Here is an 11,155-nt window from a genome sequence, read left to right on the forward strand (position 1 = left end):
AAGTGTACGACGCGATAGTGTTTCACAAACACGGACGATGTTTTTTCATTTCTTAATTTTTTAATTTGTGTTTTTATTTATTTTCATTTTTATTAATATTTTTATATGCCGATACTTAGCATCAGTAAACATTGGCGTTCCATTCTGTTGATTTTCACAAGTTTGAACCTTCCATTTCCGAATATTTAATTTTGTCAGTTATTTCAATTAACCAATTCAATAATTAGAGACTATAATTTCTTAAATGAGCATTATCAAGCATTGACGTATCATTCTCAGCATTGTGACACCCTTTGATCCCTCTTTTTCTAAGTTTTCGTATTTCAATTACTTCAATTCATCGTTTACACACTCTCAATTTTCTTAATTATTATCATCAAGGATTGGTTTTTAATTGTGAGCATTCTGACACCACTAAATCCCTTTCTTCAATTTTTTTTTATTTTCCCTTCCTTTTCCCCAAATTATTCAATGAATTAGAACGAAGACAGCGCAAAAATGACAGCCACAGAAGAGGACACGACAGAAAAGACGCTTCTTTGTGTCGCGTCCTCTTCAGTGGTTCTCGTTTAGGCGCTGGTTTTGTTCAAAGTATGAATCACCAACTTTCCCAGCCCCATACTTAATTTATTAAATAATTACAATGATTTCATTGACTCGTCATTGAGTGGATGGCACTTCTTCCTTTTTATTTTCTTGGCTGCGCTCGTTGCATCCTGACAGAGTCTTATGAGAAGGGAGAGAGACGGTTAAATAAGGTATCATCGCTTTTATTCTGAGTCTAGACAACGTCATTCAAAGCATCAAAGGCGGTGAACGTCCCCTGGGTATAACTGAGTAATGAATGGAAAAAAAAAAAAAAAAAAAAAAACTTGTAGCCCCACAGGAAAGACAAAGGACGGCAGAAGAATGGGACAAATGCTACTCTCAACTGCATGTCAAAGATCCTTTCTGAAACCTTGAATTCACACAAGGTAGTGGGCTTCTTAAAAAGTAAGTGTTCCATTGACAGTATTTTCAATGACATTCAAACCCCCTCTATTCTAACTCTCACCAAGAACTGTTCGCCTCTGTTCTTCATTAGATTGATGAGAATGGTGCAGTATCATTTCAAAATGCAGCTGGGATACCAGATGAAAACTTCCTGTCACTTTTTGAATTTTATTTGGCTGCTAAGGTTATTTTTTAAGCCAGCTCATTTGTGCAGAAGAGTGGCTTATGTACTGGGTCCAGCGTGGCGTCGGTTCTGTGTAATATCTTCCTCCTTTCCTCTGGCCAACGTGTATATAATGTTTTAGGTAACGACCAATCACTTAAAATGTTTAGGTACGTTGATGGCTTTCTAGCCTTTCTAAAGCAAAGGTAACCTGCGACCTTCCACGATTGCGCAGTTCAGTCTGGAAGGCGGTGAAACTTCGCGCATAAGGTCCCGAGTGACAATAGGCGGCAGTTTTTAGACCTTCAAATTTCCGTTTTCGAACGGAATGCTTGCTGGGGCCACAAATCTTGTGCCCAGAAAAAGAGATAATGCCGTATGATTCAGCGCCAGTCAAAGAAGGCAAAAAGGCCTGTTACAACCATATGCATGGAAGAAGCTACCAAAAAGTAATATTTTCATGCAGTTACGCAAAGCTTCGGATCCCAGATTTCTAGGCTGATATCAGCCGGTTTCCTCTTATTGTTTTGATAGGCGGTTGCGGAAACCTTGCTGCAAAAAAATTAAGGCTAAGAGTTCTATAAGACAAGCAGCACAAAAGGCAAGAAAATAAAAAAAAATGAACAAAAAGCCACAGGTAATTTCGCATTCATATCCGGGTGTACATAACATGTAAAATGGGGCCAATGAGCACAAGGTGATTGTTTTCTGTTCGGCACCCTGCAAGCTTAAAAATCCTATATCTAAAGGTATATGACTTGAGGCTCAAGACGGCATGCCAAACACAACATGAGCACAAGTATGTTGAGTGCAAGAATTGTTTACTAGAAACCATCCTTTTGTGGAAAAGTGTATATCTGTCTATACAGGCGGTGTATGAACAAGAGCCTTCGTGAATATGAAATATGCCTAAAAATAGAAACGGAACGAGCTGAGTAGTTCATTGTGAGTCTTGCAAATAGCCTGAAAAATATTCAACATTTCTAGAAAAGACAGAAGTGATTGGAAGAGGCAAAGACGTGCTATCGCGTGAACTAATAGAGGCTTTTCACATCAGAAAGAAAGGGACAGATTGTGTCAGCCCCCCTTCGCTGAAGCTCTACTTTATTTTTGGATAAGTTTATCTGAAGAGGGCCCCTTGTGGCTATTTGGGCAACAGCAGGAGTGCCTGCGTCATTTGTTCAAAGAAAAAGAAATATATAAATGTGTATTTTTTTTCTTCAATAAACAAATTGAGTGTAGCGCTTGTCGCATTCGTATATTGTATGTCGCCTTTTCTGCTACGCTACAAGTTCTTTCGCATTATAATTAAGAACCACCTCGCTAGCAGAACGTTTTGCTATACTTGAGTAGTTAATGCATGCTCTGCATTTTCGCTACCTTGTACGCGTCATCAGGTTCCCAAGTGATATAAAAGTGCTACCTTAGCTACCACGCCATCGTGCGTCTACGAACGCCATTAAGAAGCTTACCAAACGGAGACCAAATTGACGCTTACTGCTGCACTGCCATCTTCAATCCGCCTCTGCTAACGCCTAATGCCAGGTGTCTTTCAACATCTTGCTGACAGCAGCCATGCGCCGGGAAACCAGGCGGTTCTGGTCGTTGGTACATGGGCGCCTTGTTTGCTGGTTAATGCTCGTATATCCTCTGCGATCTCCAACCATAGATTTTCTTTTCCCCGCGGGCAGTTTGTTGAGGGCCAAGCCATTTCGGGAATCTTTATTTCCTCGCGTTTCCAACCCCACTCCTCCTTTCGCCCTCTTCCAATTTCTTCCTTTTTCCCACCTACTTTCTTGCGCTTAACCCCGCGCAGCTCAGCCCGCCAACGACTTCCGAGGAGACATTGCGGAAGGGGCTTCAGATAAACTTCCGTTGGCCGTAGAAGGTGCTCCTAGACTTACATTTAGAAGTTAGGCCTTTTCTCACTGTTCTTTTTATTTTATCATTGCTTCTTGATGCCCAACTCTTTTTTTTTTTTCTGATCAGTTTGCGTTGTGTGCTCCCCCCAAAAAACTTTCTGTAGCCTTACTGATCAACAAGATGCGAGTACTTTTTGCCGTTCGCTTGAGACCCCTCGTAGACATTGTGCTGTGGATAATATGTCAGTTAGGTTTTTCTTTCTACACTTCTATTTTTGTATGGCGTGCCATTCGAACAGATGGTCGTTTTCTTGATGTCACCACGAAGAATCAAAGAAGCATTTTCCTTTCCTCCGATGAGCTAGCGGTGGGCTGTTAAGATACCAGCAGCCGGGAAAAGGGAAGATCCCTGATTTCGATCACGAGCCAGAAGGTGATGTTAGCGACAGAGCTTCTCGGGTGGGCGTCGCTTGTTTTTGTGCACTTTCCTGAAACTACCGGTGTTATTTTCTTCCCCGCCAATATTCCAGGAGAAGTGGTGACGTGAGTTCACTCCAAACTTTATGCATTCGCTGCATGATGATTTCTCTGGTCGTCTCCATAAAGCTTTCCTTTTTAGTCGTCGTTATTTCTGAGAAAAAACGAAATCCACGACAAGAAAATTGTGAAAACACGCGCAAAGGGGCGAAACGTTAAGTGCAAGGCAAAGTAAGATTACGGGTAACTGGATGAGTTGCTTGTTTCTTCTGTGCGTAAACTATATGTCATGGTTGTATTTTCCTTTGCTCGATGTCGTAAAACTCTTTGGCCAAATATCAATTTCTTCAATCACGTTGTAGGCAATACAGAGCACCTCGAATACTATAAGGATAGATTTGCGCTTTCTTTCCACACACCTTGTGTACATTCAATTTTAGACGTGTACAAAAAGGCCTGCAGGCTGCATCTGCAATCTTGCTTTCTTGGTGTGAATATTTTTATGTCTTATTTTCTGCCCACCCTCTGAACTGCTTCTTGAAGGATGAGTAGAGCACCTTATCTGTTGGACAATAAAGTTGATTCTATCTATCTAAGACAAAATGGAAACATTTCGAACGCCATGCCATTGATTATCTTATTTACTAATATTGCAATCTACAAAGAATTTTAGCAAGGTAAGAAAAACAAAAACAAAGCACAAATATAATCGCAGGCAACAACAATAACAAAAAAAAAAGATAACGAAGACAAAGTACACTGCCAAATAGGTATATCTGAGATTTTCCGCCATCAGCAGAGGTTGGCGGTTAACAAAGATAGAGAAGCTTGAGTCACTGGGGTATTAGTTAAGGTATTCCAGTCAGCTACTGTCCTGGGGAAAAAAAAAAGAACAATAAAAACACCTTTTTTTTGTTTTTTGGACGCAGTGGTGGCGTAGTTAGTTGATATGCCTCAACCTCGTGGCATATCCGGAATAAATGTAATCATTTTAGAGGTGTTAACGTTATAGTATCTATTTAATATAAGATACATACGTATGCAAAACGTATGTATACGTACGTATACGGATACGACGATACATACATAATAAGCGGGAAACTTGATTACGCTGGGTTAGGTGGAGGCTTTAAATATTCTGTGACTGATGTGTGGGAGAAATTATTATAGATAAAGCGAACCGCCTTTTCATTAATCTGTTCAAGCTTCTTGATTTTAGATTGTGTAAAAGAATCCAAGATAATTGCTACGTAATCGAGTTTCGGAAGTATAACTATTATATGCTAGTAAAGAAACATTGATTGTGGACATTTTTTAAGGCTCTTCTGAGAAAGAAAAAAACAGTTTACGGCAGGCGTGAGCTGTTACTAATTGCAGATTCAATTTGAGGTTGTTAGTTATGAATAGGCCAATGTATTTCTGTTCTGCTATATCATAAAGAAAATTATTGTTAGCTCAGTAATTAGAATTGAGCCTATTCTTTTCGTAAGAAGTGCACGTATATACAGTTCTTTGTTTTTCAAAATTTACCAATATTTCCTAATCCTCACTCAAGGCAACAACCTTGAGAATGCATTATTTAACAATACTTGATACGAAAAACTTTTCTCTTTATCAAGATAGGACACAGTTGTCTGCTTATAGTCTTCTTTTTACAATAACATCTTCTACAACATCATTGATTATAAAATTAATCACTTCAGAATGATTCTAGATTGCATATCGCAAGAAATTTGCCTCCAAATTTGCCTAAAGAAAGGAGGGAGAGAGAGAGAGACGAATAGAAACGTAGGCAAGTTAAACTTGCATAGGTGCTGTTGAGCAGCCAAAACGTTGGAAATTACACGACATCGCATGTCGTTCGATCAGTCGAAAAGGCGTCGCCATCACCTTAACCAAAAACTTAGAAAAACGCGTCGGAAAAAGTGTGCACGTGATTCCGTATCAATGCAGGGGCTCAAACGTTCTTCGTGCAGTGTTCAAGCTGGTGTCATGCTATTTCGCTTGCCATTTCACATCAATCTGCTAGTCTACGCTAGAGGCTAGTTTACTACACAGATTCGAACCGACGACTTATGTGCCTGCCATTGTATGGGGTTCATTAAATGTGTAAGTATCCACCGAGGAGCGAGAGAGATTCTGCGTATTCCCGTTCCCAAAAACCAAACCAGCAACAGACGTTTAAAATTTCCCACAAACCTCTGTGCCATTCTCTTAATGCCAGCAATCCGCAGAATGAAAAGCGTTGTTAAAGGCGTCGTCGTATCTATACTATTAAGGACAAGCTTTAGGGTTTTAGTATTTTTTATTAAAAATTTTTAATCGGGACTAAATTCAGTTGATGGCATTTGTGGCTTTGTGACAAAGCCCTTGCACCATGATAACTCCCAGTGAATCTCCGTCCTGAATGGCATGGGCGATGGCTTTGCATATGCATAGTTACGCAAGCTTCTCTCCTCTTTTAATTGCCGCTTTCTCATGCTTTTGTATGATATAGGTCTAATCAATGATCTGATCTGATATGATGAGGCATGATCTATGACCATGGTCTAGGTGCTCGAAAAGATGTGACTTCTGCGGACATGTCTTTTTCCTCAGGCTCAAAGTAGGTGGTGCATTCATTGCAGAGTACTCTCCCTTCTCACAAAGCATAAAAAGCGTGCGGTGGAGGAAAGTTGGTGACAGTAGAGAATAGTCAGTCTGTGATCAGCTTGTTACCATGATAACGCACCTGAATTGCGCTGCTTCATAAAAGTTGAGCGCCAGGTTTTAGCTGAATGCCTTGTGCTATTCGATATCGACGGAAAAAAAAAGACGATGAAAAAATAGCGATCGTTGACCTGTGCCTGCATGCACTCGCCGTTCTAGCGAAATCGCACACGATCGCCGCAAGGCTCTGGGCGTTTTTGGTGAGGTCAAGGTCACCAGTGGTCGATTGAGACCGAAAAATGCGCCCTCGCCTCAGTTTCAGAGCTGCATTGATACAGGCAGGTAGACATTTGCGAAATGATTACATAACGCTAACAGCTGACACGGTTCGCGATGGTTGCGCTTTCGACAGCAGTGGGCGCGGATTTAAATTCTAGAAGCTGAACCCCAACGCAATTTACACGTGGGTGTAACATCGCTTGAGCAAGCGACGTTCTTGTATGTACCGTCTTTGCCAAAAGTAATCAGGCTGTGCGTTTCATTTCTCAGTCGTGTAGTAGAAAATTCGTACCACTTCTGAAGCTGTAAATATGTGCAAAGTAAAGGTGAGCTCCTGTTCTCAATCATTAACAAGTTGTGATCCTCTGGAATGCCATGCCGGCTTTAGAATACAAGCGAGAAGCGAAGCTTGCAGCCTGGTTACTTTTGGCAAAGACGGTACGTACATCATCTGTCAAACGTTTGGAGCCCGAGTGATTATTCATGCGAACAGCACCATGTGGATTCGAAATGCATGCCCTGTTTTGTGGATCTCATGAAGGTAAGATTTTTTATCTTGACCTTGCCAAGGAGTAGAACTCACACACATGCTGAAGGGGCCCGGTAACGTGGCTTAAATGCATGCTTCTTGGGCTCTAAGCTTTTTGACAAAGGTGCACGTCCATGAGCCAGCTTCTTACTGAGTTGGAGCAGTATGCTGCAGAACAGATCCTGGCATGCGCCTGCAGTGTTTACGGTAATGTTCCCATACCTTGCCTTTTAAATATGGCATGCTTTTAGCTCCCGCTGATAATGAATCTAAGTGAATCTAAAGTGAATCTAAAGGCAGTTTCGAAATTTCGTGAGTCACCTCCAGGGTGCCTGCATACTGGCCTAATGCTGGGACAGCACATGCGTCAACAAATGTCTTTCCATTGCCGTGGTTGAGCGAAGCCAGTGCGCGGTGCGAAAGTGTCTGAGCACTGGCCTCCAAGAGCTGCTCTGGCGTTGTTAATCAGCCGAATGACGTTTCACGCACGTATTAACGGCTAAGTCAACGTAAACAAGCTTTACTATAACCCTTCAAATTACAGCATCGAGAAAATAAAACCGGCCACTCAAATCTTTCCTCGCCGCGACCATGATCACAAAGTAGAGCCTTCTTTCGCGCGAACAAATTTGTTACAGTATTCATTCCTTCATCTCTCAATTAGTGAATGGAACGATCTAAATAAAAATATTGTTTGCCTCACGAACCATGAAAAATTTAGAGAAACCTTGGAAACGATGTTCCCTGCTTAGTCGGAAATGTTTAATAAATTGAGAACTACGCCTGTTTTATAGTTTTTACGCTCGTTTATTTTTGTTTTTCTCTGATTTGTGCTCGTGTTGCCATTGATCTACGTATGTAATATTGTTTGTAATTGTTTGTTAGTTCTGTATATCACTTTTTCTCATTTTTTGTTGTTAACATGTGATGACACTATGAAACGTTTGAACAATGTTATTATGACTTCTCCCCCCCTATGTAATGCCCACTTGGGCCTTTAGGGTAATTAAATGAAATGAAAATGAAATGAAACTGAATTGCCTGACATCCGTCTACGATCGCCCGTCAAGATAGTCATCGGACTGCACCTATATACCTCAACACACCGCCTGCTCCAGCTCGGCCGACGTAAAGCTAATGGAAGACAAAGAACTGACCAGTTCACGCGTCTTCGAGCCATGAGAGTGGGCCGGGCCGCTCTGCACCGACTGTGCTACCCTGAGCCGATTACCCTTCTGCAGGAGCGGTACTACGCCATCCCGCCTAAACTGGCAGCTAAGATCAGAATTGCGCCAGTCCCCAAAAACATTCACCATGAGTTCCGTGCGTGCCATAGTACAGCCAGAGTAAAAGCACTCTTGCACCAATGCAGCCGTGACAAAAACGTCCTATATGTCAACGCGACGAGATATCCATCTGGTAGCCACGCTATAGGACTGGCTGTTAACGAACGACAACGGCTTAGTTAGAACTGTGACCTCCATTCGGGACGTCAGCTCGAACGTAACGGCTGAGGAGACCACCACAGCGGTTGCACTCGCTTTCACGGACCACATAGGCTCATGCTACGAACACCATACCGGTCTGGCATAAACAATAGTCACAGATTCCCAACATGCATGTAGAGCCTCAGCGCAGAATGCGTTATCTGTGCAGGCTGCGCGCGTGATTCTACCAATACCCGCCGATACATTCCTTACAATTATAATTGTTTGGACCCCTTGACGCGCCTCCCTCCCCGCAATGAAAATGCGCACGCACTCGCCAAAGCAGCAACGTTCCGGGCGTTGTCAAAAGAAGCGGAGGAGGAAGCCGACCCAGTGGGCACCTACGCAGCTCTGCAACTTAAGCGAACATCACATAATACTACCGCACACAGAGAAGAACACAGCCATCTCCGAACCAAAAACTTACTAAGACCGAAGCTGTAGTATGGCTAAACTTCGTACTCACAAGTATAATAACCTGTAACACAAACACCTATTTTTCCCCAACCGCTACCCACAGAAATGTCCCACCTGCCAACAACATCGACCTACACTATATCATTCTGTTTGGGCCTGCCAAAAACCATCCGGTGGTGCTCCACCTATAACTGTGCCCACACCATGCTCTTGGGAAGATGCCTTGCCCCGCACAAAGCCGACGAACCAACGCTGGCTGATCGAGTGGGCCAGTTGAATAGGTGTAGCCAATGGGCTATGAACTAAGCATATGCAATTGTTCCTGAGACCGCTGTGACTAGCAAAAACCTGAAATACCAGCGACAGATGCTCTGGCGGGCCTGCGGGATCGTAAGGGCACATCCCGCCCTGGACTGACTATTCCTCTCAAAAATGAAAGAAAAAGAAGACAACTAAATTTTCCTTCTCCACTCTAAGCCCGAACGACGCACGCGCATTCCTGGTTGCGTGCTTCTTGCTTTCATTTGATGATAATCTAATTTCTAGGCGTCAAATTATGTAACTGAATTTTTGCGTTTGGCACCAGTGCTTCAACATATCTTTCACCGGCGAGTAAATTAGACCTGCTCCAATGCTTTATTTTTTCTTGCCAGCTGGTTCCTACTTCGTCAAATGTGGTAATCTACAGCCGCTTTGTTCTCTATACTTCGGGGTTCTATGTCTCGTACCGTGAAACATGATCGTTTGGAATAAATTAGCACCAGTGTGAGCGTATAAAAGGTAGAGGGGAAAATATTCCGACACTTGAATTGCAGCTAGGGTTGCGAAAAGGTATATTTATGCAAGAATTACGGCTGCATCACGGCCGCATTTTGATTCAAGCAGTCACGAACCATTAGAAGGCAACAGTACTTTACGCGTACCGTGTTTTACCTAGAATAGAGAACTCGGGTGCCTGAAAATGCCGTGAAACACACGGCTATCAACGATCTTTTTTCCACTGCCCGAATCTGCCTTCTCTTAGGGCTGCTGGCAGCGAGAAAGAAATCGAACTGTATATCCCAGCTTTTTCCTGTCGTCGACGTACAAAACGGCAAGCAGCAGTGTTCCCGAACTTTCGTTTTGCTGCGAGGCTTTCGGGATGATATCCGAACGCTGTTGCTACGCAGCACCAGTAGCCCGGATGCTCCGTGAGTTCTCCGTCTGTGGGATTGCGGTGCGGCTGCAGTGTGGGGATGTCGATGACGTGAAGGTCACCAACATGTTCACCGGGAAATGAGGCTAACGTCTCTTTGCTCCAAGAAACCACTTACAAAGAAGCCTCGAAAGGGTTCTGCATGCTGCTGATCTCTCTTAGACTATTTCGTGGGGCTACCTCTGCACTGTGTCGATTTCATGAAAACTACAAATAGGGAGAGCGATACAACTGTTGTTGCCTTTATTTCTTGGACGCATTACAGGTAGGTGCTCAACACCAGTGAAAAAAACAGCCATAGATTGCTTGAGACTGCTGACAAATCCACCCACATCAGAAGATGATAGGTCAGCAGACAGCTTTCCTACGTAAAGTTCAGGCACCCACAGACTCAATATGAGTGAGGGAAAGCGTGGCTTGATCGACCGCCAGCGTCTTGAAACTTCTGTGTGAGTCTCTACAGTGATAATGAATTGTATACCACATTTCAAGACATTTGTTTAGCAAGGAGAAAAAAAAATATATATATATATATGAAGGAAAGAAGCCAACAGTCGGCGAGGCCAAGGAAAGCGTTGGGGATGGTACTTCGTCTCTTTTTTTTTTTTTTTAATGTTTACTTGGATAATCACAGAAATTAGTAATGTAATCTGTTTAGGGGAAAGATAATTAAACACAAAGTAGAAGAAAAAACAACGTGCCGATGGCAGTCTTGAGGCCAGTCTTGAGGTTCTGGCAGTCTTGAGGCCATAGGTAGCGTAAGAGGGTTCTAGCACAGCTTTCGCCCTCGCTCTTGATCACGTTCTACGTGACGCTGGCGGTAACAAAGGACATTTCACGTCCGCCGCTATGGTTGAGGGTGGCGCTGGTGAACACTCTCAAGATTCGTATACAGACAACATAAATACCCAAGAAAGTAGCAGGGTGGACAGCGGCCGATGTAGCTCAGTTGGAAGAGCACCGGACGCGATATTCGGAGGTCGTGGTTTCGGTTCCCATCATCGGCACGTTGTTTTTTCTTCTACTTTGTGTTTAATTATCTTTCCCCTAAACAGATTACATTACTAATTTCTGTGATTATCCAAGTAAACATTTGAAAAAAGA

The sequence above is a fragment of the Amblyomma maculatum genome, chromosome 4, assembly GCF_055883805.1.
Source record: "Amblyomma maculatum isolate TAMU_Amacu chromosome 4, ASM5588380v1, whole genome shotgun sequence".
NCBI classification, from domain to species: Eukaryota; Metazoa; Arthropoda; class Arachnida; order Ixodida; family Ixodidae; genus Amblyomma; species Amblyomma maculatum.